Raw genomic sequence first — 26,134 nt, forward strand, 5'->3', positions numbered from 1 at the left:
GAGTAAACTGAACAGTAAAACTATATTAGAAATTTTAGCAATAACGGCCATCTAAAAAGCCAGATGTTTTAAGTTTAATTAAGCCTTATGACGCACAAAGCGAGGGAGATTTACTATATAAGGGCGAAACTGCAGTTTAGTATCGGTTTCAAAGTTTGTTAACACTGACTAGAAGCTGGTCCATTAACTGCAGGCGCTCTTCTGAGAATCTTGACTGACTGAGGCGTTGAAGCTTTTAATTATTGGGTAAGCATTACATTTTGCTTTCTGTATCTCACATACTGGAGTGTGTGATAAGGTATGGGGTTTTTATTTTACTTAGTTATAGGGTGCTGGCACATTGGCTGCTTTAGGACTTAGCTGTGGGCACTATAGAATTTGAAAAACATATTTGAAACCATTTTTCTATATAAAGTTGATGCTGTAACAGACAATGGATTGCCCAGATTGACTATGAGCTGATGTTGTAACAGACAACGGATTGCCCAGGTTGTCTATGAGCTAGGATCTGATGTGGTATGTAGTAACCTGAAGTCATCTGGATATACTAATATCTGTAAGTCAGTTAACTAACTATCCACTTATAGGAATTCAAAACATCTTTGTGTCATCCTTACACTTCTCCCCTGATTATAAGAATATGCTCAGAGCATAAAAGAAGTATGTGCAATCTGACAAGCCTCAAAACATAAATTAGAATCAACAAGAATCCCACATTTCTGGCCTCTGATTTTGGGTTTGAATTTAAATTACTCAGCTCTGTTTTTAGATAATTTGCAAATTCCAGTTATTACTGAGAATCCAAAATCAAAAACATCTGTCTTATTTGAGTTGAACTACAAATTATTTCTAGACATACATATTTTTATATCGTTCAGACACTCGATTAAAACGGAGACAGCAGAGGTATCCTCAGGTTTCAATATAAAGCTGTGTGTCATCAGCATAGCTGTGAAAATGTACCACTATGTTTACGAAATATCTCCCCCAATGGTAGCATGTATAAAAAAAAATATGGAAACAAGGAAACAAAATTCAATCTATTAGTAAAATATAAACAGTTTAGTAGTTCCAGACAACCCTACCCTGTTTTTAAGGCAATCTATTAAAATGGTATGATCAACAGTACGAAATGCTGTCCAATAAAACCAGAATAGAAATATACCCAGTCTGCATTTACCTATAAGTCATTTATAACTTTAACCAGTACAGTCTGTACTATGAGCAGGTCAAAAACCTGATAGGAACGTTAAGAACTTTATTGTTATCAAGAAACATATTAAATTGATTGTCTACTACCTTTTTCAAGATCTTAGCTATAAAAGGCAAACTGGAGATCTAAACTTGTTAAAAACTGTAGGATCTTATGGCAAAGTGCCCCGCCCTTGGGCTATTTATTTTGTTGTATGTTATGTGTAGTGTGTTAATGTTGGTGTATAGTCATTGGTACACGGGATTGTGACAAAGTGGTTTGTAGTGCTCCGGTGTATAAGTGATTTGAGGTGCCCCAACAAAGGACAAACACAAAGTTTACCGGTCAGGTTTCTTTTAATGCCCTTTAAACCGGGTTTCAAATAATAAAGCTGGCTCTACCCAGCAATGGGTATTGCCAGCAAAAACTGGACTCAAAATAATAAAGCTGGTTCTACCCAGCAATGGGTATTAATCTATGGGTATTCACACTCGCGGTTTATTTTTCATGAGCTGTTTAAATTTTTTAAATAGGTTTAAAAGGCACTGCATAGCAAAAGGAGGTCAGTACTGCATCTCCAGCCAAGCCCCACCCCATGTTCACTGTATTTTTCACATAGCTCTTCATAGTCATGCATATGGATAAATCCTCTCCTGATCACTCGTTTTATCACCAAACTCCTCAATAATGCAATCCAAGTCATTATTTTATTACTGACTTCTCAAAAAGCTCTGCAAATTGCTGTGATATTCTTTGAGTGCTGGATGCGGAAGCAGCTATCTTCTTTGTTTGTGTTGTCTCTGTGGTGCAGGGGCTAGGTGTATTGCTCAGATATGCCCCTTCGGCTTCATTCAGCTCCTATCGGTCTCACTTGGCCACTGAAAGGTTTTCTCTGATTTTTCCTGAGACAAATAGACTAGAGACCTGTGCTTTACGTCTTTTTGATGATGCCGGACAGGGTCCGACATCGGACTGGAAAGGGAAAATTGTAATGTCGGATCTGGTCCGATACAGCACCGCAAAGGGTTAGTGATCTTATTCAGTTGTAAATTTCATTGGCTTTACCAACAACTGGTAATAAGCCTGATAAAAATATTTTGCCTCTGTTTTTTATTTAATTTCTATGTCAGAGATTTGAAATGTTCCTTTAAAACTTCAGATCTTCTATCTCTGATATAATTTCTACCAACATGTACAATAATCAGAGACTCTTGTTGGTACTGACAATTTTGCAAATTCATTGTTCAATATCCTTATCTAGAGCACCAGGGAGACTGGTCACGGTTCTATTTAAACAGTTTGTACAACAGTCAGTGTCTGCATATCGTATGATGGAGTCCCCCATTACAAATACGACACTTACTTTCTTTTGTGCCACTATCCTCACGTCTTAAAACCTGAAACCTATTGGCCAGACTGATTTCTGCAGGATCCTTAAGATGTGCCCTTCCTTTAACCCAATTTCTTTTCAGTTTTTCCACTCAGTTCATGCCCCAATTCTGAATTAGTATGAGGAAGACCAGCCTTCGCTAGAAAGTCATTACACGTGCCATCGGTTTGAGTGGACCCACTCTAGAATTCAATTCAATCTCTTGTGGCCTCTCTCCTACCGATTCAAACGATTGATTGTCCATAAACTGTTCATTTAAACAGACTGTTCTGAGTGTATCAATTTGTTTTTTTAAGGAAGATCATTTTTTCCTGTTAAAGTCTGAACAGTAACAGACTTCTCACAAATAAAATGATCCTTAAAAACAAGAAACACTGACTACTATATATATTTCACAAAAACTACAAAGCATGTTTCTCGTTTCACCTATCTTTGAATAGGTAAAAAAAGATAGACTACAACGATTTCTCCACTGATATGCTGTGCTGCTGGAAAGAGATTGTCTCACCTGGTTGTGTTATAAAGAAGTTTGTCCAGCAAACACAGTTTCAAGCAGTCACAATGATGTCTTTGGTTGAAGTGTTGGTGACGCAGTTTAGTTGATTTGAGTCATTAAATTTTCCTGTTGGAACTGGAACAGTCAAACACAGGAGCCCAGTCTTACAGCTCTGAGGGAATAAAGCACACATTTAGCTTCTTCAAACCTGAATATCCATTACTCTCTAAGCATGCAACAAATTGTATGCATCCAATCACAGAGAAATGGTAGATTCCCATAACAATTACCCATGAAAGCACAGTAACAAAGAAATGTGGCACAAACTACATTTTTCTTACAAAAAAGGAGAGAAAAAATGTTATGTCTTCTTTATTATTTCAAGAGCTTCAAAATCTGTATGGGAAAGAGGAAACAGTAGAATGCCCTGAATTGGTCGTAATGTGCCAGCATTAACTGTTCAAAGGGGACCAGGCAACACAAGGTGAATACTGCCCTTTCTCCCTTACTGAAAGCGGGCAGACACACTTCTCTAGGGTGGTTGCTGTGGGGCTGCTTGTTGAGAAGGCTGCTGCTGCTGTTGTTGTTGTTGGTGACACAGTTGCTGGGAATAGGGGTCCTCCAAGGATTTGATGGCGATGGTGGATTTGGGGCCCGTCTTCCACACAATGCCATTAGAGTCGGCATCAACAGTCATGCTGTGTTTGCCGAGGACAGTGAAGTTCAGCAGGAATTGTGTGCTGAAGTAATCGCTGTGGGGCTCCACTTGCTACTCCATTTCATTGGTCATGTTGTCTAGGGGGATCTAAGAAATCAAAATAAGAGGCAAGCCATTAAAGCTGGCCATTACTGCTGCTAGATTCTGTTTTGTTTAATATATTTCTTTCAACACAGCAGACCTGTATACCAAATTACAAAACAAATAGCTGTGATAAAAAAAGACCTAATAGTTTGGGACATTTTACATAGTATTATGAATGATTAAACAACTGCACAATATGTTTTTGTTATTTGGTACTTTTATGCCACTGTAAGGATAGATTCCTATATACTGTACATGGAAAATACTTTTAATAACTGAAAAACATATAAACATAGATCTGCATCCTTCATTATTACCTTGTAATCCTGTCCGGTTTTGTTCTGCGGGGTGGAGCTGGCACGGAGACAGACAGCCTGGATCTTATGGAATAGGCCCGGATTGGTGCCATGCTGGACAACTCCCTCTACTTTCAGAGCCAGCTGTTGGTTATTCTGAACTGTGATTAGTTCAGTGGGGTTCCGTGGGGAGGGCGAAAGGGCAAGCTAGACAACATGGTGAGAGATGGAAATATTTCAACAGAATGCAGTTGTCAGTGACCATGAAAACATTTTGTGCATGTTTTGTATCCATTCTATTTGTTGAGATTAGGGCTGCAACTAAACAGTTTTCCATATCAAAGGTCGGGACATAATCATTTTGAACACTTGCTGAGCTAATAATTATAATTACAGCATTTTGACTTCTGTCTAATTGGGGCTTTTTGTGGATATGGACAGTATTCTCTAGTTTTCTTATTTTCTTATTTATTATTATTATTATTATTATTATTATTATTATTATTATTATTATTATTATTATTATATTTATTTATTTATTTATTTATTTATTTTTATTTATTTTAGTTTTTGATCCCTTAAATAGGTTAAAACATACAATCAAAAACCTTACTCGTAATTAGGGGTGTACTTAAATCGCGGAAAATGTACATTTTTTTTGCAGGCAGGTTATGGAATAAAAATCAGGATTTCGCTGGCATCTTGCCGACCTGTTTAAACATTAAATAAACCCAAAGAGATACTATTTCAGAGCACTACAAAAGCCTGCAAAGAGTGGTACTTGCTTCCTTACTAAATCTGAGTGCTGCCATTTGTTAAAAGCAAGCAAGCAACATCCCTCCAGCAGTTGCTGCTGACATTCTCTGTCTGTGTTGTGATGACTTCCTCATATATTCAGGCTGTACCGTCTACATGTATTGACTTGGTTGGAAGTGTAAGTGTAACAGGGGAGACCTGTACTGACTGTCTGGCGCATGCATGGTACTGCAGGTGGGGGGCAGCAGTCTCATAGATCCACCTGTCAGGCATGGCTGTGACACGGAGAGGTTGGGAAAGGATGTGTGGCTTTCCCTCTCTCTGATTGGCTGAGAGGCGGGCCTTGGGGGGATTGCTGGCCCTATAAAGATTATGCTCTGTGTTCCCTCAGACTGCCCCTCTAGACAAATACGAGCCAGCGGAAGCGCTACGAATGGACTAAGTGTGGCTGTAGAAAACACCAACACAACAAGAAAAAGAAAGAAAAGATTATTTTTTGTAGCGGGGAAATACCTTGGGCAGACCCCGATAATTGTGTAGGGTAGTGAGGGAACGCATGAGTGTAGGATGGAGACCTGGGTCGTGCAAGTAGCGATGGTCGGGTACATGCTGCAGAGTGCAGCAACTTTGTTTTGTAGTTTTAGTACTTTGTTTTATTTTCTGTTTTTCTTTCGCCTTTTGTCATTTGTGATTATTATTTCCAGACACCTGAGTGTACCCCATTCATTGAACTGTGTATCTTTATTGGTATAACCGTGGTCTTGTTTACCATCGCTAGTACTCAAGTCATGGACAGTAGCGCCCTCTGCTGGCTAAAGTGAAAATTAAAAAGGGAACGTAATCGTAAAATTGAGCACCTGTGCGATGTTTCCAATTAAATCTTTCTGTCTCCTGTGTCAGTGAATATGCACACCCTTCCACAGTAAAGCAAAGCTTTGCCAAGTTATACAGATGTATGTATATAGATAGAAACAGTCCAAAAACTCAGTTACCCTCAAGGACATCTGGCATTCTTTAACAAAGGCCACATATGCATCACATTCATTGTCATGTTTGTCCCATCCAGGAATTTATTTTATTAGTACAGAGTCAAAAGAAAGAAAACGTGCATATTCGGGTCTAAAATTCTAACGGTGTTTAAAAAGTAAGCAGGTTGTTTGAAGCAAGGTGGCTGTGCTACATTGTACCTGTAGTGCCGATTTAACTTGGGTACAACCAACATAAATACTTTTTGTCTGCGCTGACTTTAAAGTTTGTTTTCTGAAAGCTGTTATTTGTTTTATGTTCTGTTTAGCAGCCTAAAACATCAGTGTCACATGAACAGTAAACAAGAAAGTTAACCGCTTTGGAGTATTTTTTTTAAATGTTATTTGTCGAAGGATGTTTTTTTTTTTTTTTTTTTTTTAACGGAAGTGCAAAGCACGCAGGATGGCGAAGGAATTAAAAAAAAAAAGCCTATCTACAGAATTAAGATACGTAGTTTGCAATCACTTGCGGTGTGCAGTAGTTAATTTAAATTAAGTTTCTTTTTTTTCTCTCCATACTAGACATGCATTGGCCCCTAAAGAGGTGAATTTCGAAGTCACCCCTCAATTTCCTGAAATCGTGAATTAGGTAAACCCCTACTTATAATGCATAACTCATCATTTCAAAATGACAATATCACTTACTTTGATGCTTGTGGACTGCAGTTTATGGAAGAAATGCATTTGAAATGACAGGGGCACCTTCAGCAAGGCAATGACTGCACCACAGAGACAACCAGTGTGCTAAAATTAAAAGAAGAAAAACATAAAAGGAATAACAGGATGCATTTAAACACAGTTTTGACATTAACATTAATGACATTATTATTAGTACAGGTATACACTAAAAAGGCCCAAGGATTGCTGCAGGGACCTATTTATTCTATTAAATTTACCCAGTCAAGGTAAGACTCCCAGGTATTGTCTGTCGTCGTCTTTCAGGGTAGCAGAATATTCTACTTCTTGTTTCCTAACAGAACCCAAACCTAATTGAAGCCAATGCAACACTTTTTTGTGGCAACTGTTCAAACTCATTGTAAGCAGCATTTTCAAGCATTTTTCACAAAGTAGTTGAAGTTCTACTAATGTTCCCAAAACAGTTGAAGCTACAGTGATTGTTCAAGAAAATATTTCTATAACCAATAAAAACCCAACAGCTGAAAACCACAGATGGCCGCTGGTCCTTCACCCCAGAGATGTTTTGTCTGACTACAGAGGTGTAATATATTTAAAATGCAAGTACACTACAACTACAAAACAAAGGGTGCTGCGACTCTATTTACTATTGAAGAGAACTTATATTTTAAAACTCTTACCTGGCTGAGTCGGGGTGCTTGCTGTCTGCCGGGGGAGTGGGATACTGTTAACATTGCTTTATTTTTACTTTAATTCCATTTACAATTTTGATTTATTGACATGCTCTGCGCTGGACACCAGCTTTCACAACATAAAGCTTGGCCATCTTGCTTTTAGTAAAGTATACTTTTTTTTATGAAAGTCATACCTGCATATCAGGTATATTTTAAGTAGGATAACAATATAAGGAACATATGTTTAGTCATCATGTTTTACCACATAAAAAGAAATACAAAATCAAACAAAATCAAAAGTTTGTCACAACTGGATTCTTGCTGTTTCCTGAACCATGACTGAAATTGGCTTGGTGGTACACAATGGATTCCTAATGATTTTGACCTGCTGAATCCAAAAATGCTGTACAGTATACCAAGCTGAAATTTGTGTTCTTGACCCTCAAAATTGGGAAAAACAAATATGGCCACTGACTAGTGTATACCGCTATAAATTCTAAACTAACTGGGATAGAATTATGATCTAAGTGTCTTTTCCTACATTTTAGACATCCACAAATCCATTAAAACTAAAATAAAAAATGTATGAACATATCTTAAAGGGGTTTCATACATGATAATTTCAACAAGTTTATGCACCATTAAGTTTATGCATTACCCAAAAGAAAATAAAGTATTAGTACATTTTCTGTTGCAAATTATATCAGCATCAATATTAATTGCTATCTTTGTTCATACAGTCTCCTACACATTTGCAAGTACCAATACAAGGTAGGCTGGATTTTCTACATTTGCACCTCAAAAAAGACGATCTAGTGGTGCAGCCACATGTATGAGTTGCTGTAGCAGGGAGAGATCTGTGCTGACTCTGCTGGCGTGTTCACAGTACTGCAGGAAGAGGGCGGCAGTCTTCCAACAACCGCCTGTGAGTCATGGCAGTGACACGGGGAGGTGGGAACGTGGGTGTGTGGACTTTCCCCCTCTCTGAATGGCTGAGAGGCGAGTCTTGGGAGATTGCTAGCCCTATAAAAAAATGCTCTGCTGTTTCCTCAGGTCTGCTCTTTTAAACGCGCCGAGAGTGCGGAAGCGCTGGTCCACGACCGAGAACCAGTCGGAGAGAACGGAATGGAGGTTCAGAGCGAGACAATGAGGGCGGGGAACCCTTGGGCAGACCCCTTAAAAGTATAGCTGAGCAGGCTAGTTAGCCGGCAGCGTAGGACAGTGATCTGGGTCACACGGGCAGTGGCGACCGGGATATTGCTGCAGAGTTAGCAACTTTTCTTTATAGTTTTGTTACTGTTTTATTTTCCTTTTCTTTGTGCCTTCTGTCTTTAATTATTGTTTCGAAGCACCTGCCAGGGTGCCGGTATTGTGTACCCTCGCTTGGTATGCCCGTGGTTCTGTTTACCATCGTTGGTAAATCAGACCACGGACCCACAGCACCATCTGCGGGCTAAAAAGAAATAAGGCACCCTGCAAAATAAAACTGGGCAACTGTGTGGTGTTTTCAAGTACACCTGTCTGTCTCCTGGTCAGTGAATTACCCACAACCCTTCCACAGTTGCATACAGGATGCAGGTACAGGTGGAAGAGATAGGAGAACTGGTGTCAACTGATCATCCTTGAGTTCCTATCCCAGTGTTGTGGCAGATGGAAGGCTAGGTTTCAAGCAAGTGGCTTCAAACCAAATTAAGGCTTGAAAATGTGCCCTTCTAATATGGTGCCTCACAACATCGGTTGTTGGGGGTAGAAGTTCAGGGCGCACTGCTTTATTGAAAAGCATAACTCTTGCTTTGTCTGTTGTGGCCACATTGGGAACTTTGTAAACTCTACATATGAATGACTCTACAGTCACCATTGTTTCCTCAGTAAGAGGTTCTTGTCCAAGGCCACAAAGCAGTTCTTTGTGCTTGAAAAAAACACTGCAAGCTGTTTCCTTGGTGTGGCCAGACAGGAATGAGGTTGTATCACTACCAGTTATGGCAGGGAAGGGTAGAAGCAGCTGTGCTGTTGAGTGGTCCAAGCCACATGATTTAATCACCTCCCTCACAGGAACGAACTGTGGCTGTGTGCACCTCATACGTTCATAATGTGCTATGAGTAACAGCAATACATCTGTGTCACGTGCAGACACCACAATGGTATCAGAACTTGCATTCACACAGTGATGCAGAATCCTAGTGTCTGCCTCCTCATGGAAACCTTCAAGATGTGTGGCATTAATGTTAGGGTCATCCCCCAGCAACTACACTTGTCTTGCCTGAATGTGAACTGCTAACTAACTCCCCACTTAAAAAGTCGTGCCAGGTCAGCTTTGTTGTCAGGGTGGGATAGAAAACCACGCCAGTCCTGTGGTAACAGTATATCTTCTGATGTTATGTCATTGAATAGGTGCTCTTCAACTTTTGGCCCTGGTTCCTGCTTTGATTGAATCCTGATTATACCAAAAACAACGTCAATGCGAGCATATCCTGATCTGAAATGGTACACCAATCGTGCAAAAGCGTTTACAAAGTCACCAACTGTTTTTGTATTGTTTGGCCTCCCCAGAGCAATAACCACAATGTTTAACCCAGTGGTTGTACAGGGTAGAGGCTCTGTGCTATCTGTGGTCCTCTACATGTCTCCTCTATAGCTCTACCCCACACTTTGCTTTATATATATATATATATATATATATATATATATATATATATATATATATAGGGTAAATGATCATGCTGATCTTTTAATTACTGACCGTCAGTCAAGCGATTCCCTTCTGGTATGATTTCAAGGCCATTTGCAATGGCAGTCATGGCTGCGCTGTAATCCGAGTCCTGCAGGCCACTGAGACACTGCTCTGCCTGGGAGAACTCCTTCAGATTGTTAAGCCAGAAGTAAAAGTGTTCTGAGGCCACCCGCGTCCACAGGCTCTGGTACAGTTCACTGGCCACCTCGTGACACCAAACTGCTCTCATTTAAAAAAAAAAAAAAAAAAAAAAACACACACACACACAGGAAGGCGTCCTAGTTCAGACAGGTCAATGATAAGGTCAAGGTTCGCAAAGTTATCTCCCCAGTGTCAAACCAACTAAAAAGGCGACCCCCCCTCCCCCCAGCGTTTGATTGATGTTTAACTCCAAAACTATTTCAGCTAGTGACTTGTGTTAGGTGTCTTTTTATTAGAAATTGTGTGAGAAACAAAACAATGATAGAAAAAAGACTGAAGAAAACTTTTTTTTTTCACATCAAACAAAAAAATATTACCGTCCTGTAACTTTGAATATGCAAAGATTATATTTCATGGATTATTTTTCTTTCAGTTTTGTATTATTGGGATTTTTCCCTCCCAGAGGTCAAAGGTAAAAAGCTTTTTTTATTAAAATTTTGAGTGCCCAATTATTTTACCCCTGATTTTCACCCGATTTAGAAAGTTCTTCAACAACCAAGCCAGTTTCCTCTTTCGCACCCAGGAAACCAAGACCGGATGTCAGCGAGCTACTAGCCTGTAGAGTACAAAGGGCAACGTTGCAGGTGCCTGACCTCCCTGGGCACCTGGTCGGTTGGGTCCGCTGAAGCATGATGAGGGGAAACAGTCCCTGACAGTTTTACCTTCCTAACCCACGGGAGTGCCAGAACCAATGCGAAGCTCCGTCCGGAATCTCCAGTGAAGACCAATTACTTTACACAGCCAGGACGCGAACCTGTGCTGCCTGACTATTGACACCTTGACCCATTAACATAACATAGGTTTTGGGTTTATTGACTTGAATCGCCTTAAGCATTGAGTTTGTTGTAAATCTGAGGTGGTCACAGAATGAGCCATTTATTTGTCACAGAATGAGCCATTTATTTGTCACAGAATGAGCCATTTATATTAGTAAGCACCTACACCATCTGTCCTATTGAGTCAGGAACACAACGTTGAAGCATATAACAGATTAAATCCACCAAACATTTATTACAACTTTACTAACTTTTATTAATTCAAAGAACAAGCTTGTGAGGCCACTGTCAGTACCAAGATAAATAAGACTTTAAAAAAAAATCCTGGCCTTAATACAGTTTTAATTACAAAGGTTTAAATCCTTATTGCTGGGGAAAAGAAAGCAATCAAAAATTGCCTAGAAATAAAGCAAGTACAGATGAACTCGCCATGTGATATAAAGCGGGTTTCACATTTGCCTATAACAGCACATTACGAGTGTGAGAAAGAAAACTAAAGGTGAATTAAAGAGCAGTGTTTTAATACTGTATAGTTAGTCGTTCTTTACATTTAAACAAATGCATATAGCTTACTACAAGACAAATGATACATTTTGTATCATTAACTAAAAAAGGCATGAATTGATGACTGATGAGAGCTATTAAATTAGGCATTGCACTTGGTGTTTTTTTGTGTGCATTTGTATAAGACTGGCTATGTTAAAGAAGAAAAATTTGGTGACGTTGGTGTTTTGTAACTGAACTGTATCCTGTTAAGGCTGCCCACGCAGCATATTTTCAGGCTGCACAAAATGTGACGATAAGTGGGTTTGCAAGATGATGTTAAGAGGGTAATTTCTCAAAGAACCAATGGTGCATGGCAAGTGGTTTTGAAAAATCATGATAATAAAACGGGGGTATGATATTAAGCAAGGTGATATATACGGACAGTATGGGGCACAGTAAAGGTAACATCATGTGTTTCTTGCAAACTTGGCAGGGTGTTCTGTTCAAAATCAAATGCCTTAGTACTGACTCTACCTAAAATAAACCTAAAGAAATAAATGTAAAAAAAAATATATTTTAAATTTTCTCAGTACTGTGAAAAGTGTGTTCTGCATCCTTAAGCCGTAGTACTTGAGTAATTTAATTTAGAACCACTCAATCTTCATAAAAAGTTAAATGACAGTAAAAAAAAAAAATATATATATAAATGGTTACTTTATACCTCCTGAAATTGCATTATGCTTATAGAGAAATTAGCTTTTAATTTGCATTAATTAAATGTAGATATATATATATATATATATATATATATATATATATATATATATATATATATATATATATATATATATATATATATATATAATATCATATATGAAATTAAAAGCTAATTTCTCTATAAGCATAGCAATTTCAGGAGGTATAAAGTAACCATTTAAAAGGGGGGGGGGGGGGGTTCTATTTGAGCATTTATGATGAGCTTCACTTACCATCCTAGATGCTTGTCTGGCTATCCTGTAGACTGTCCAGCCATAACTAGCCAAAAACTGAATCTATGCTAAACTGAAGCAGAACCTGACTTCTAGCCACCTCATTGCAAACCACACCAGTGGCAAGCTGGTCCAAAGGCTATCAGGTCTTTAATTGTGTATTCATTGTGTAATTGTGTCAATTATATTATTAAGGATTTGTTTAGAACAATGTCCTGGATTAGAATAGACTAAAACAGCTACAAGGGGTTTAGTTAATTGAAAATGGATCGCCCCGTTGCCATTCTGCCTTCTTACTAGAAGATCCTGCTCCTTGTCCGTGGACGAGCGCCCGATCACTTTATACAGATCCATCAGGTCCACCAGCATGCCCTCGCCCAGGGTGGGCAGCTGCATAGCGATGGCTGCCAGGGGGAGGCACATGAGAATACGGGCAGTGTCCTGAGCAGTGTGGAGCTGGCACAGCAAGAACTCTACCACCGACTGACTCAGGTGGGGGTGACATTTCACCAGCTTCACCATGCAAGTCAGGGCTCTTTGCAAGAGAAAGCAGCTATCAAGCTTTTTATTATCTCAGGCATTACAGGGTGGAATGATATATGTTTTCAAATCAAAACCACACATTTTTGGCATATTTTGAGAGACCATCTTGGATTCTGGGTTTTGCTTACAATTGAGAATTTTGTTTCTTCCATAATACGACCGTTCATAATGTTTGACTGACTGCTTTGCAGGTTATGTGCAGCTTATGGGAACCATCTTGAGAAAGTCAGAAGCAAGACTTGTGTAATCAGGTTGCATTTTATTTCTAGTTGTCCGGGCAGCGTGGTCAGTCTTAATCCTTTTGCTTGTTATGGCCTAGCAGCAACCCTGATGTGTATACCTGGGATCCCTTTGTACATGATGCCACAGCTGGAACACGGCAACCTGCTGGTTAGGGGTCGGCAGCTGACCAATCACCAGCTGCTTTTCCCCGCAACCAAACACAGCAGATAAGATGTCCCAGACAGACACTTTTCATGTGCCACATGCCCCAAGTTAAACATTAATTTAAATTATGTAAGATTAAAGCTTGCGCAGCCAGAACACAGTTTGCCCCTGCATACATTATTTTAGCACATACCCCTGCTAAATAAGAGAGAGACTGTATGTTTTTTTGTTATACACGACCAAACAAAAAAGGCAAGACCACTAAATTAACTGCTCCTACTTGCAGTCAGGTTGTATCTTGCTAGTATTATACCACTAACGTTATTTTAGAATACAGAAGCAATGTAACAAATACCCTTTATCATAAATGTTCAGGTGTTTCTCATCAATATTCTTTCTGAACTGTTTTTTCTTGTCACTCCTCTCAGTATTTACCATTAAAGTCGCTTGATCACCGGCACTGTCATCCAGACTGCACGTAAGAAGCAAGGACTCCAAGCCAAAAACTGTATCCTGCTTCACAGCCATTAACTCTGCAAAGGGGAAAAAAATAGAATTACTGTTTTTGAAAAGACTCTGTAGAGTAATACATCAGATTATATTCAAACTAAAAAACACAAATGTACATTTCTCCACGCAGGAAACTTAGATCTGTGGTTTTCAGTTTGAAAAAAATCTCAAGTCTTGTACTAGATGTGTGCCAAATGTCAGCACATAGTATTGATTGGTTATTGCAGTTTGACATATGCAAAATGTGAATAGCATTGCAACTACAGGCAGCTTAGTCCTGTATTTTGATTAACAAATAAACTAGGAGGATGTTTGCCTAACACAGCATAAGCACCAATGTTATGTTCACAATGTACACCATGTGGAAATGATTATGCTGAAAGATGTTTCTTTAATAAGAATGGTGTGGGTGGGGGGGGGGGGGGGGAGGGGGGGGGGGGTTCAGTGTTTTTGAAAACTCAACACTGTTATTATTGCAATGCAATCTACAAATGTTCACCTTTCTCTCCCCCCCAGACCTTCATGAAGGTCTATGCACATTTTCAAAACAATTCATCAGGTCATTCACAAGCTACAAGTCGCAAGCTTTCATAGAAACAAACCAACACCCACTCAAGAAAACATAAAACATTTGTGACTTGCAAGAGCAAGCACAGAAGTACATAAAAGTCTGGAGTAAAAGCATGCATGTATTGGGGTCAGGGTCTAGGTGACCAGTATATTTCTTTCATTTTGATGTGTTCATTGAAAAAACAGAGTCTGATATCAAGGGCACTGTTTTAGAGTACGAGATCACTTGAAGCTGGCAGGAGTTTTTGTCTGAACTCTGTTCTAAACCTTTACCTTTCTCCATGCAGGAAATTGCAATGTTTGACAGAACAGTGACTCCATGAGCAGCAACAGCCCGGTTGCCATGATAACAGCACTCCTGCGTCAGCTTTATCAAATCACTGGGTTGTGAAGAAGCTGCAGCATTTCCTGAATGTGGAGATAAAAGACATCAAGGAGATTAACATAGCCATTGATTAAAAAATAATGTGATATTAATAACAACATGTACAGCTGTCACTTCCTGGAACATGCAACAAATGATGTTAAATGACCTGGGGCCCGGTTTTTTTAAAACTTGTAATCTGGATTTTATAATCCTATATTTTGTGATTGAGATTATTTTTTTATCTGGATAGTTTTGATCTGGTTTTCCAGAAAATGTCGCTGCTGGGTTACATTTATCCAATTACAAATAATCACGTTTCCAAAATCCGTTTTTTTAAGTGGTTCTTAATAGTTTACAGCCTATTAAACTGGCCATTATTTATGATAATGGAATTGTTTTCTTGTAACTCACTGAAGAGGCACATCTATTATTTTTTTTATAATACATGGATACCCTTGTGATGCTAATATTAAAGACGACAAGGTTCAGCAGTACAGTTGTTTTTTTTGTTTTTTTTTTAAACATAGTGTTTCAGTGCTGTACAGGGGTACTATGTTGTTATCCGTTAGTGTTTCATCTTTATTTAGACTATTGCCTTTACCTTGTTTTAATTTCCCTTTCCTCTCCAGTTTCTCTGAGATACTAATATACCAGCTTTACATCATTTATTTATTTATTTATTTTTAACTCACATTTTGTTGATCATTAATGAACATTTCTGTACTGTGGTTGTTCGAATTGAAAGTGATGGTCTCGAGGAGTCGAATGGGTCAAAGTTTAAGTATATTTTCCTCTTGAGGAATTATCACCTTTTGATGTCACTCCTGTGGCATTGTGCCTTTTTTCCCCAAATGGCTCAAGATGAAAATATAGCTTTCATCCATGTATTACAATACCCCATTTGGACATATAGTGTGTGTGTTTTCTATAGAAATTCAAACAAAATATCTATGTTCTATGATTATTTAAAAATCCATCTTTGCAGTAGGATCAAAATGATTCTGATATTTTGGATAAAAGTAATCCTGATCTTCTTACTGTGTATATCACCCGACAACTGTACTGGTGTTAAAGTGATTAAAGCTAACTGCCTTCCGCCACCTCGTCAACACCCACCTGTTTGACTGCTCTTATAGATCTCTAGATCTAAACCTCCTATGATCTAACCCACTACTATGCACTGGACTTGTTTGACTTACTCACCACGTTACTGGATCCTCAGCTAATGCACCATCCTTGCACGATTGCACTACTAATGTCTTTATAAACATAACTTGTTGTACTCCTTACTTGTTGCATCCTAGATCACACTGCACTGTATTGTTTGCACTTACTGATTCGTCTTACACTGTAATACTGTACTGTCCTTAACACCTGTAAATCGCCCCACCAAATAAATAAACAATAATAAAAAATAGTTAATACAAATATCTATTGATGGCTGATTAAAAAAAGCCAAAAAGGGGCACAGACAATTTCACTCTTCAGGTGAAATGGCCAGTGCGTGCAACACCAACTGACAATTTCACCTACAAAGAGTAAAGCAGATTATACCAGTTTTAAAATAAAAATACATGTTCACTACAACAGGCGTTTCTTTCAAAACGGCACTTTGCTCACCTATATAACGAACGTACCGTAAGGCAGGTAGGTTGCTATTTGTCAGTACCAAATATATTCTGCTTTCTAACCATCCATTTTCCGGCTTTAAATCACTCTCTGCAGTGAATTACCGGTATGGGGCTGAAAGAGCTCTGGGTTACTCTAAAGCATTGTCTAGGGAAAACCCTGTGTTGGGTGTAGGCAAGAAACAGATGCATACACTTTATTGTGTGACTACGGCCAGTAACCTTCTCATTGGCTGTCCCTGCCTGGTGAAATGTAGAAGTACTGCATGATAGCAATCATCCCTGACAGTGTTGACAGCACAGATAGCATGCCTACAGTTTCATACTGTCATAAGGAGTCTGGAGCGGACACTCACACAGTGTCTAGAGCCAGGGAGAAAGAGAATGGAGATTTTGATATAGGTCTTTAGGTTGTTTTTTTTTTTTCAACAAATGTCAAAGAAGGATATGGATGAATTAGCTTTTAAAAACACCTGCAATTTAATTACAAGTAAAAAATCTGAAGACACTAGATGATTAAATTGCTCTCAAGATATTGCAACCCTGCTTCACATTAACGCACTTGTCCCGATGTGACACGGGGTACTGTTGTGCAATATTGATGTTTTCCATTAGTTATAACGGTCTGAAAAATAATGATTTACTTTAACTACGAAAAAAAAACAGGATGTTTTATTTGCAACTGTTTTACTAAGGTGATCAGCACCACAGCAGAAATACTGAATATTTGTTATGACTTCTGTGCGAGGGTAGTGGGTGGAGCTTTTGGGAAGGACCAGAAATGACAGCACACAGGAGCCGGAAATGGAGATTAGTCCTTAGAGCCCTGTACCATCAATGGTATCAGGGCAGGGTTTTATTTTACAAAAACAATAAAAATAGAACAGTCCAGTATTGCAAAAAATAAACAAGAAAACCACCTGGAATACCAGCAATGGTAAACTCAGGTTTGAAATAAAAAGAGTAAACAAAACATGTCACGGTTACAAAATAAACAACAACAAAGGAAGCACTGGGTTTCTTTGTGGTACTGCGGTGGGTTTCCTCTCACTGCTTCTTAGCTCCCTTTCACAGATTAATGGCCAGTCCTCAGTGTCCAAGGTTTTCAAGCTTCTGTGAATAACAGCAGTGAATGAAAGCAACACAACAAGCACAGCATGTGTTTTCAGTTTAGCCCAGGGAGAGTGAATGGCAAAACCATACTGCTTAAATACTGCCAAGTCCCACCCCTTCAATCAGCACGCTACCCCACGTCAGCCAATCAACAAGAACAGCACAGCTGATTGCAATGATGGGACCCGATGGCCGCATGGTTCTACCTTGGGTTAAGATGGCTGCCTGACCCGGAACTTCCTGCATGGTCAGAGTTCAGCCTCCTGATCCAATCACGGTCAACCCTACACAGCGTTGCCGGTGGTCGGGAGGGCAAATTACGACAGGGAATCCTTTAAGTCCTGTCACACATTCCCCCCCCAGAGTGGTGCCATAGGCACACTCGGCCAACCCTAACTCCCCTAAATCACCACCCTCCCTTGAAAAAAAATCAGCATTTTGATGCTCCTTACCCGAACGATGTTTAACAGTGAAGTTAAAGGGTTGCAGCGCCAGACTCCACCGAGTAATCTGGGCTTTGGTGTCCCTCATCGTGTTTAGCCACTTAAGAGGAGCGTGATCTGTGACAAGAGTGAAGGACCGCCCCAGGAGATAATATCGAAGAGAGTTCATGGCCCATTTAATGGCCAGGCACTCCTTCTCAATAACTGAGTAGTTGTGCTCCCTCTGAGCCATTTTCCTGCTAATGTATAGCACGGGGTGCTCTACCCCATTGATCTCCTGGGACAAGACTGCCCCCAGACCGACGTCCGAGGCATCTGTCTGGAGGATGAATTCCCTGTAGAAATCTGGTGACACTAGTGCAGGGGCTTGGCAAAGTATCCGCTTTATCATGTCAAATGCTTCCTGACACTCATCTGACCACTTTACAGTGTTTGGGGCGCTCTTCTTAGTTAGGTCAATCAAGGGGCTAACAATGGTGGAAAACTCAGGGATAAAACGGCGATAACAGCCTGCCAACCCCAAAAGTGACCTCACTTGAGCCTTGGTTCGTGGAACTGGAGTGTCCACCAAGGCCTGGACCTTGGAAGCCACTGGTTTAACCCGACCATTACCCATGCTAAATCCAAGATATTGGGTCTCTTGTTTACCAAACGCGCATTTACCTAGGTTGACTGTTAGCCCCGCCTCCCTCAGAGACTGCAGGACAGCCGCCAATCTGTCAAGGTGCTTCTTCCAGGTAGAGCTAAAAGTAACCACATCATCAATATACGCTGCCGCATACTGATGATGGGGACATAACACCTTGTCCATCAGTCTCTGGAAGGTAGCCGGGGCCCCATGCAACCCAAAGGGCATGGTCTTGAAATGAAACAAGCCATCCGGGGTAGCAAATGAGGTTTTCTCCTTGGAGCTGGGTGTTAATGGGATCTGCCAATATCCCTTTGTCAGGTCCAGAGTGGACAAGAACCTCGCCTTACCCAGTCTGTCAAGGAGCTCATCCACTCGGGGCATGGGGTACGCATCGAACTTGGAGATAGCGTTCACCTTTCTAAAGTCCACACAGAAACGAGTGGAGCCATCCTTCTTAGATACCATTACCACAGGACTACACCACTCGCTCTGGGAAGGTTGCACTACTCCCAGCTCGAGCATACTGACCACTTTCCGGGATCCGGTAAGGCCTCTGACGCACTCGAACACCTGGCGGAGTAATAATGGCATGTTCAATAATGTCAGTTCTACCGGGCAACTCAGAAAAAACATCACTGAATTCCTCAATTAATTGGCCCAGCTCCTGTTTCTGACCCTTCTCGCACGAGATCGAAAATGCCTCGGGGTTGTCTCCCATACAGCAGCTCAAACGGGGAGAACCCAGTTGAGCTCTGTGGCACCTCTCTCACTGCGAACATCAGGAAGGGAAGGAGTTTTGCCCAATGTTTTGTTCCTGGTTCACAAATCGCCTCAGCATCTGCTTCAGGGTCTGATTAAACCTTTCCACCAGGCCATCTGTCTGCAGATGGTACACAGAGGTCCTGATGGGATGGACTTTAAAAATTTTGTAAACTTCTTTGAGGGTATCGGACATGAAGTTAGTTCCCTGATCTGTCAGAATCTCTTTGGGCACCCCTACTCTAGCAATAATCTTAACTAGTTCTTTAGCAATGGCGACAGCACTAGTGGAGCGCAGTGGCACCGCCTCTGGATATTGAGTAGCATAATCCACCATTACTAAAATGTGCGTATATCCAGAGTCGGCGGGCTGCACTGGGCCCACTATGTCCATTGCTATGCGATCGAAGGGAGTACAAACCAGGGGCAGTGGGACCAGCGGGGCCGGGCGAACCCGTCCCAGCGCTACTCCCTGACAATCGGGACACTCCGCTACATATTTCCTCACATCCATGTGGAGTGCCATCCAATAAAACCGGGCCAGTGTTCATTCCAAGGTCTTTTCCTGCCTCAGGTGGCCAGAAAAGGGAATATCATGTGCCAACCTCATGACCTCCCGGCAGAAAGACCCCGGAACCAATAACTGGGTTACAGGCTGTCCTATGCCCGGGGCTTGGGATACCCTATACAGCAAATGCCCCATCATGATGACATTATCAGTTTGCTGTCTTTTTTGGTTCTGTATTTCAGTTAATTGACTAGGTGATAAAGCACATGTGGGCTTCAACAGTGTCCCATTTGACCAATTTATATTATTGCATCACTGCGCTCCCCGTGGGGTTATGTGTCAGTTTCAGCACTCTACATAGGCTATATAAATTGCTGCATGCACACATTTATCCCAAGCATTCTTCTGCCCATATAAAGGATGACTAAGTAACAAATGGGTAAAATATATTTATTGGTGGATGAACAAAGTTACAGATACTGTTCAAAGTTGTCCAGCTACTTTTGAATCATGCAGTATATCAATAACAAGGTCCCATAGTCAAACTCAACAGAAAAGTTCGAAACTTGTATTGTCTCGACAATGGTCATCACTTGTGGTCCTAATTTAATCAATGTATCAAGGCAGACAGGTTTCACAGATAAACGACTGGTCTGATACCTGAATGTCCTCTCTTGTCCACAGATGGGGTGCCTTGTTTGCCAGAAATTTCATATCTTGAACAGACAGCTTCTTCACGGCTTTCCTGGGGTCCTCCTTCAAGTAATGCAGTAAAAGCTGGATCTGAGTAAAGGGAAGGGAAGACATTAGTCATTAGTAATGCTGCTCCAAATACTGCAACACTAAATAAACAGTCATCACTTATATGTTACAAGTTCAGTAGAACCTATCATATCCGATCTGATACTCTCTACTAACTGATGGACCTCTTGCATGTGTCATTTACAGTACAGAGGGAAACTGCACAATGCACATTTTATTATGTGTCTAAAACAGTAAAGTCAGCTCTGTCACTAAACAGAACAAGAATGCGAGGGATTCACGTATCAGCTCTACCATTAAAAAGCCAGGACTCTAAACTGGCAACAAAAAGAGCAAGGCCAAAATAGCCTCCAGTTTAATACATTTGTAGTGGGCAGAAGGCCACTAAATTTAAGTCAAGGCCAAAGTGTAGGATGATGTGTAACTTTTCTTAGGATTCATACATCAAGCTAATTATTAGCCACAGAAAGAATCATTACAGTTTAACGTAATAATAACTATTTATTTATTCAATATTTATATATTTATTTATTTATTTTGTCAACCAGCAGCCTAGACAGGGCTCCACACTAACTTTTTGCCTTAGGCCAAAAAATAATTGGTCACAAATTCCAATTTTTGTGTGTCACTTCAGGAGCAAGTTGGTTGCTACCAAATTCAACTGTTTAAAATACAACAATTTGCTAAGACACTAAAGTGATACTCAAACAGTAACTTAATGCCTGCACTCACTTGTTTGTTGTCTCATTCTGTTGAATATGTAAACTATGCAGCTGATGATTGCAATGAACTCAGCATTTTAGATTTGAGATATTTTGCAAGTGTTGTGTTGGTGACCGCACCTCGCATGCTCAGTGTTAGTTAGTGAAGTCCTAATTGGAGAGCATGTAATACAGCCAGCTCTTATGTTTTTTACTGTACTGTACATGTAACCATGTATTGTTTTAGTAAAAAAAAAAAAAACAAGTTTAAATGTCTGTGAGTTGGTTCTGTTATTTACGATATTACCACAGTCTAGTGGTTTAGTGAATGGCAGTTTTTCTACTGCAATCAAGTTAGCTGCAATACATTTCATTTTAGTTTTTTTTTCCCTCAGAAGTACACTTTCTAATTACATCCCAAGTATTTATACGTGTTCTGCTGTCACCATTCTTCAAATGGTCAGTGAGAATTAAACTTACTTTTCCCTGTAGCAGCTGACCCTGCTTCAGTACAAAACCCATTATAGTAAGGCCTTAAATTACTGTGCCTGCTTCTTTGGCTGAAGTAACACAATATTATCAGCTCATCCTGTAACAAGGTAAGTTGCTGCGCAATTAACTTATCCTCAGACTCGAATATGGGATAGATGTGGCTGTTAAGGAAGATGCAACAAACAATAAAAAGCTATTCAAAACTTTTTCAGGGCATTTTGTTAATAGCACGTGAGCTGCCCACAAACCTTAAGTGTAATTTTATTTATGTTTCCGTTGTTATTGTTGTTCTAAGATTCTTGAATGCAGCGTTTAATTTTAAGCAAAAAAGTATCCCCACACGTTTGGTCATCATGACAGCTGCTGCAGGAACCTGGGGTTACTGTTTTCTGCTGATGTTAATACAGCACCTTTGGAAATTCCAGGCATTTGTCCCTCTTGCGCTTCAGTTTAAAACATGCGATATCCTCCCCCCCCCCCCCCCCCCCCCCCCCCCCCCCCCCCCCCCCCCCCCCCCCCCCCCCCACAACCCCCCCCCCCCCCCCCCCCCCCTCCCCCCCCCACCCCCCCCCCCCCCCCCCATCCACCCCCCCCCCCCCCCATAGCACATTCAGAAATATTGACACAAGAGTTACTGTTTGGACCCAAACACTTCCTAATACAGGCGTCTCTGTAGTTGCTGTAGCTGAAAGAGCACTGCGGCCATAATAGCCGTGAATAGACATTTTGAGGGGCATTGCGGCAATTGAGAAGGGCAACCACAGCAATCGCAACACATGGTTACTGCTAATTTCGAGCCCTGAAAAGCTGAAACAACATTTCTTCACCACATTGCCGACCTTCAAAAGCAGTTTGTGTTTGTGTGTGAGCTTCTTTTTTGTTATCTCCATTTCTGTCTTGGTGCAAAAAAATAAATAAATAAAACTGTCCGATTACTTTGGCATGGAGTGAAATAAACTGCCGAATACTGGATTACAGTGCTTTGTTTTTAATACTGCACTTTTATTCATTAATTTGTACTGATTTTTTTTTCCTATAGTATACATGCAGTACTATACTTTGGTGTTTTAGACACACATATGTACCTCAGTTTGGTAATTTATAAATGTCCCAACGTCAATAAAGCAACTGCAATGTAGTATAACAACTCTCTCTGGGATGCAACACATCCAATGGACTATTGTAACCAATTAAATTGGATATGGCAGGTTCTACTGTACTTATAATTTAGTTTGCTGTACCAATGAAAACACTTACTGAAATCTGTACAAATAAATGATGGACTCCCTTACACAGTACAGAAGGCCTCATCGTTAAAAGATCTATGGCATAATTTAAGGCTTTACAGAAAGTGTCTTGCTATGGTTCCCACGGTTTGTATTTGTCCACTGATATACTCACTGTAGAATGGCTGTAAACTCTTAGTTTATGTCCTATAAAATCATTTTTGCATATCCTATTGAGCTTAAGATGTGATGTGATAGTCCAAATTATCTTTTTTTATTATTAATTTGCTAAGAAACTGAAAGACTAAAACTACTACCCAATTGTCATCACTCCCCTATTATATAGACAACAAACTAAAGAAGTTGACTTCAGCAGGAGAAAGCATCAGGTCAACAATGCATCATAATAAAAATGACTTGTAGGTTTGTGTGGCAGAATTTGCCAACAATAGACAGTTTACAAACCCCTACAAAAAAGTGACATTAAGAGCATTAATATATTCACATGCTGTGCATTTTACAAACTCCCGTACCTGAGAGTGATTGCTCGAGCCACTGGATCTTTGCTGTGATTGACAGAGAAGATCCTCTTCACAAACTCGGACACATTCAGGATTTTCTCCAGGTGCTTCTCGCTCTGTTGAGTCGCTTTCAGCACACAGAAACGCAAAAAGTTATTTCTAAAAATAAATAAAAAAATAATAAAAACAGGTATGGTATTTAGTATAATCTACTGTTACCCAGAACTAAAATACATACTTTACATTATAAAAGGATACAAATGGTTGCAGAAGATATGAAAACAAGCTAATTCCAGGTTACATGTCCAGTGCCTTGTTTTAATGTTCAGTATAAACGTCATGGAATGCAAGGCTCATCGACTGAGGGGCATTTATTATGTTCTAGGATTGGACAGTCTCAGCTGTTGTAATTAAACAAGCACGAATTACAAATTAAAACAAAATGGATAAAACAAGTTTCAGTGTTTAAGATACAAAATGAAAGCTGTGACAGTTTGAACTGGTAAACAATAAAACCAATCCCAAACCTCCTAGTATTTAAAAACAGTATCTTCCAATGCCATTTGAATTCTTTTTTGACATTTCCCTTTCTACTGCATTTTGTTTGCAATCACTTTGAGTGGTTGGGGGGTCCTGCTGCTCCAACGTACTGAGCTGTCATCATTTCCTCTCAGTCTGCATTTACCTGGATTGGAGCCGTGTTGAGTCTGTTTAGAGTATCCAAAGTGGGCTAAACAACCTTCCTTATTCCATACAAATTATGTGACAAAGAATCATGTTACAGCCTCAGTATTGGAACAACATCAACCAGAACTACTACAGCTGACAGCTTCTTAATATGAATGTACTAAAAAGGCAGCTTTTGCTTTCATCTGTTCTCTTCTCACTGTAAACGTACCCCAATCTGAAAATCTTTCAGCTTCACGAAGACAGTTGACGAGTATAGGGAGGGGGAGCCTGGGGAAACGCACCACTGCTTCACACTGTGCTCCAAGTTTACCTGATCGAAGCCCTGAAATAAAAAAGGGATCATAACTCAGAAACCAATGGCATTAGGGTCCTTACACCCTTAAAGAAGTAACAACCAAAGCTTTTAAATCACTGTATTACTTCTCAGTCGCATAACAATATTATTTATTTGACTTCACTGAAGTCCAGTTTTCCTGCTAAAAAACTGTGGGCTATTTTGAAGCACAAAGTGCAAAGGCACATTTTCAGAGGCAAATAAAATACTTGTAGCAGTTGAAACATAGCACTAGTCAGGGTCAATATCCCGTTTCATAGGTATCCAGCCCACACAGGGCCCTCTTTACAAAACTACAGAATGTTTTAAGAAACTCTTTTAGAAGGCATTCTCTTAAGTTAAAATGTGATTTGAAAAACTTGGTTTAATTTTTCAAAATGGGCTTCAAAAAAACATTCTGTAACAAAGATTTCTTTAATAAAGGCCTTGGAGTATTTTGTAGTTTATAGTGCAGAATCGTGTAAGGAATCGCGAGAGGGTACTAATGGCTTAATCAGTGTGGGAAATAATGATGGTCTACTAAGTTTAGATGCAGACACTTTTCAATTGTGTTTCATAATTATGCACACGTTTGTTGTACAGGTATATCCGTTTCATATATATATATATTTACTCAAGTTAGCTTGTGTTTTCATAACAGAATGGTAAACAAACACAGGATTTTAACCTAACAGCATATTGTTTTTACCCTTGAATCCCTGCTATAATGTACAGCCTGAAAATATGATACCTTTTACGTTATGATACATTCGCTCTATTCTGCTATTGCCAGTTAATTCAAGTGAAAGAAATTGGTTATTCAATAATAGTTTTTCACTGTAATTAAATGCATTACGACACTGGTTATTTTAATTTTCGTGAAACAGAAAATTAAAAGTTATTATGACTGGGAACTGCACCAGAAATAAACGAGTATAAGAGAAAATAATATCTGAGAATTATTAGAGGCACGCAGATTCCAGGCATCTTCTAGAATCTTTTTTTTAAAGTTACTTTTGATCAATTAAAATTATACATAATAATTGGTAACTACATTTGTTCGGGGTTATCTTTGCATACCGATTGTAAGTTAATTTGTTTGTCATAACGAACATCTATAACTTACATTACAACATCTACTTACAGTACAAAATTAAAAAATACATTCCCTATTGCTGAAACACTTTATTCTAATATCAATTGTAATGAGGCAACGCTCTTATTGTGAAAGAGAGGCTGAGCATTAATTATGTTTGGCGTGTCATGTTTTTTTCTGCATTGTTTTCAGTTGTGTTGCTTCTTCAACTTCCAAACTCATGTGGTATAAACGGTATCATCGGTACCTTTATCAAGCTCCATTAGAGCAGAATTAGCATCTAATTCTTGCTCTCCATACCCCTCCTTGAACAGAGACCTGGCTGTAGCAGCTAAAGGCATGATTACTAGCCTGTTGGCTACCACCTAGTATTAAGCATAATTTTCAAACTCCACAATAAATGGAGATTCTCCTCCCTCCCGCC

The 26,134-nt window shown here is 39.7% G+C and overlaps 1 pseudogene; it reads right to left on the reverse strand.

The window, feature by feature from the left end:
• Positions 1 to 3,599: 3,599 nt before the first annotated feature.
• Positions 3,600 to 26,094, reverse strand: LOC121317665 (annotated as a pseudogene).
• Between the last annotated feature and the right edge of the window lie 40 nt (positions 26,095 to 26,134).

Source organism: Polyodon spathula, chromosome 6 (assembly GCF_017654505.1).
Source record: "Polyodon spathula isolate WHYD16114869_AA chromosome 6, ASM1765450v1, whole genome shotgun sequence".
NCBI lineage: Eukaryota > Metazoa > Chordata > Actinopteri > Acipenseriformes > Polyodontidae > Polyodon > Polyodon spathula.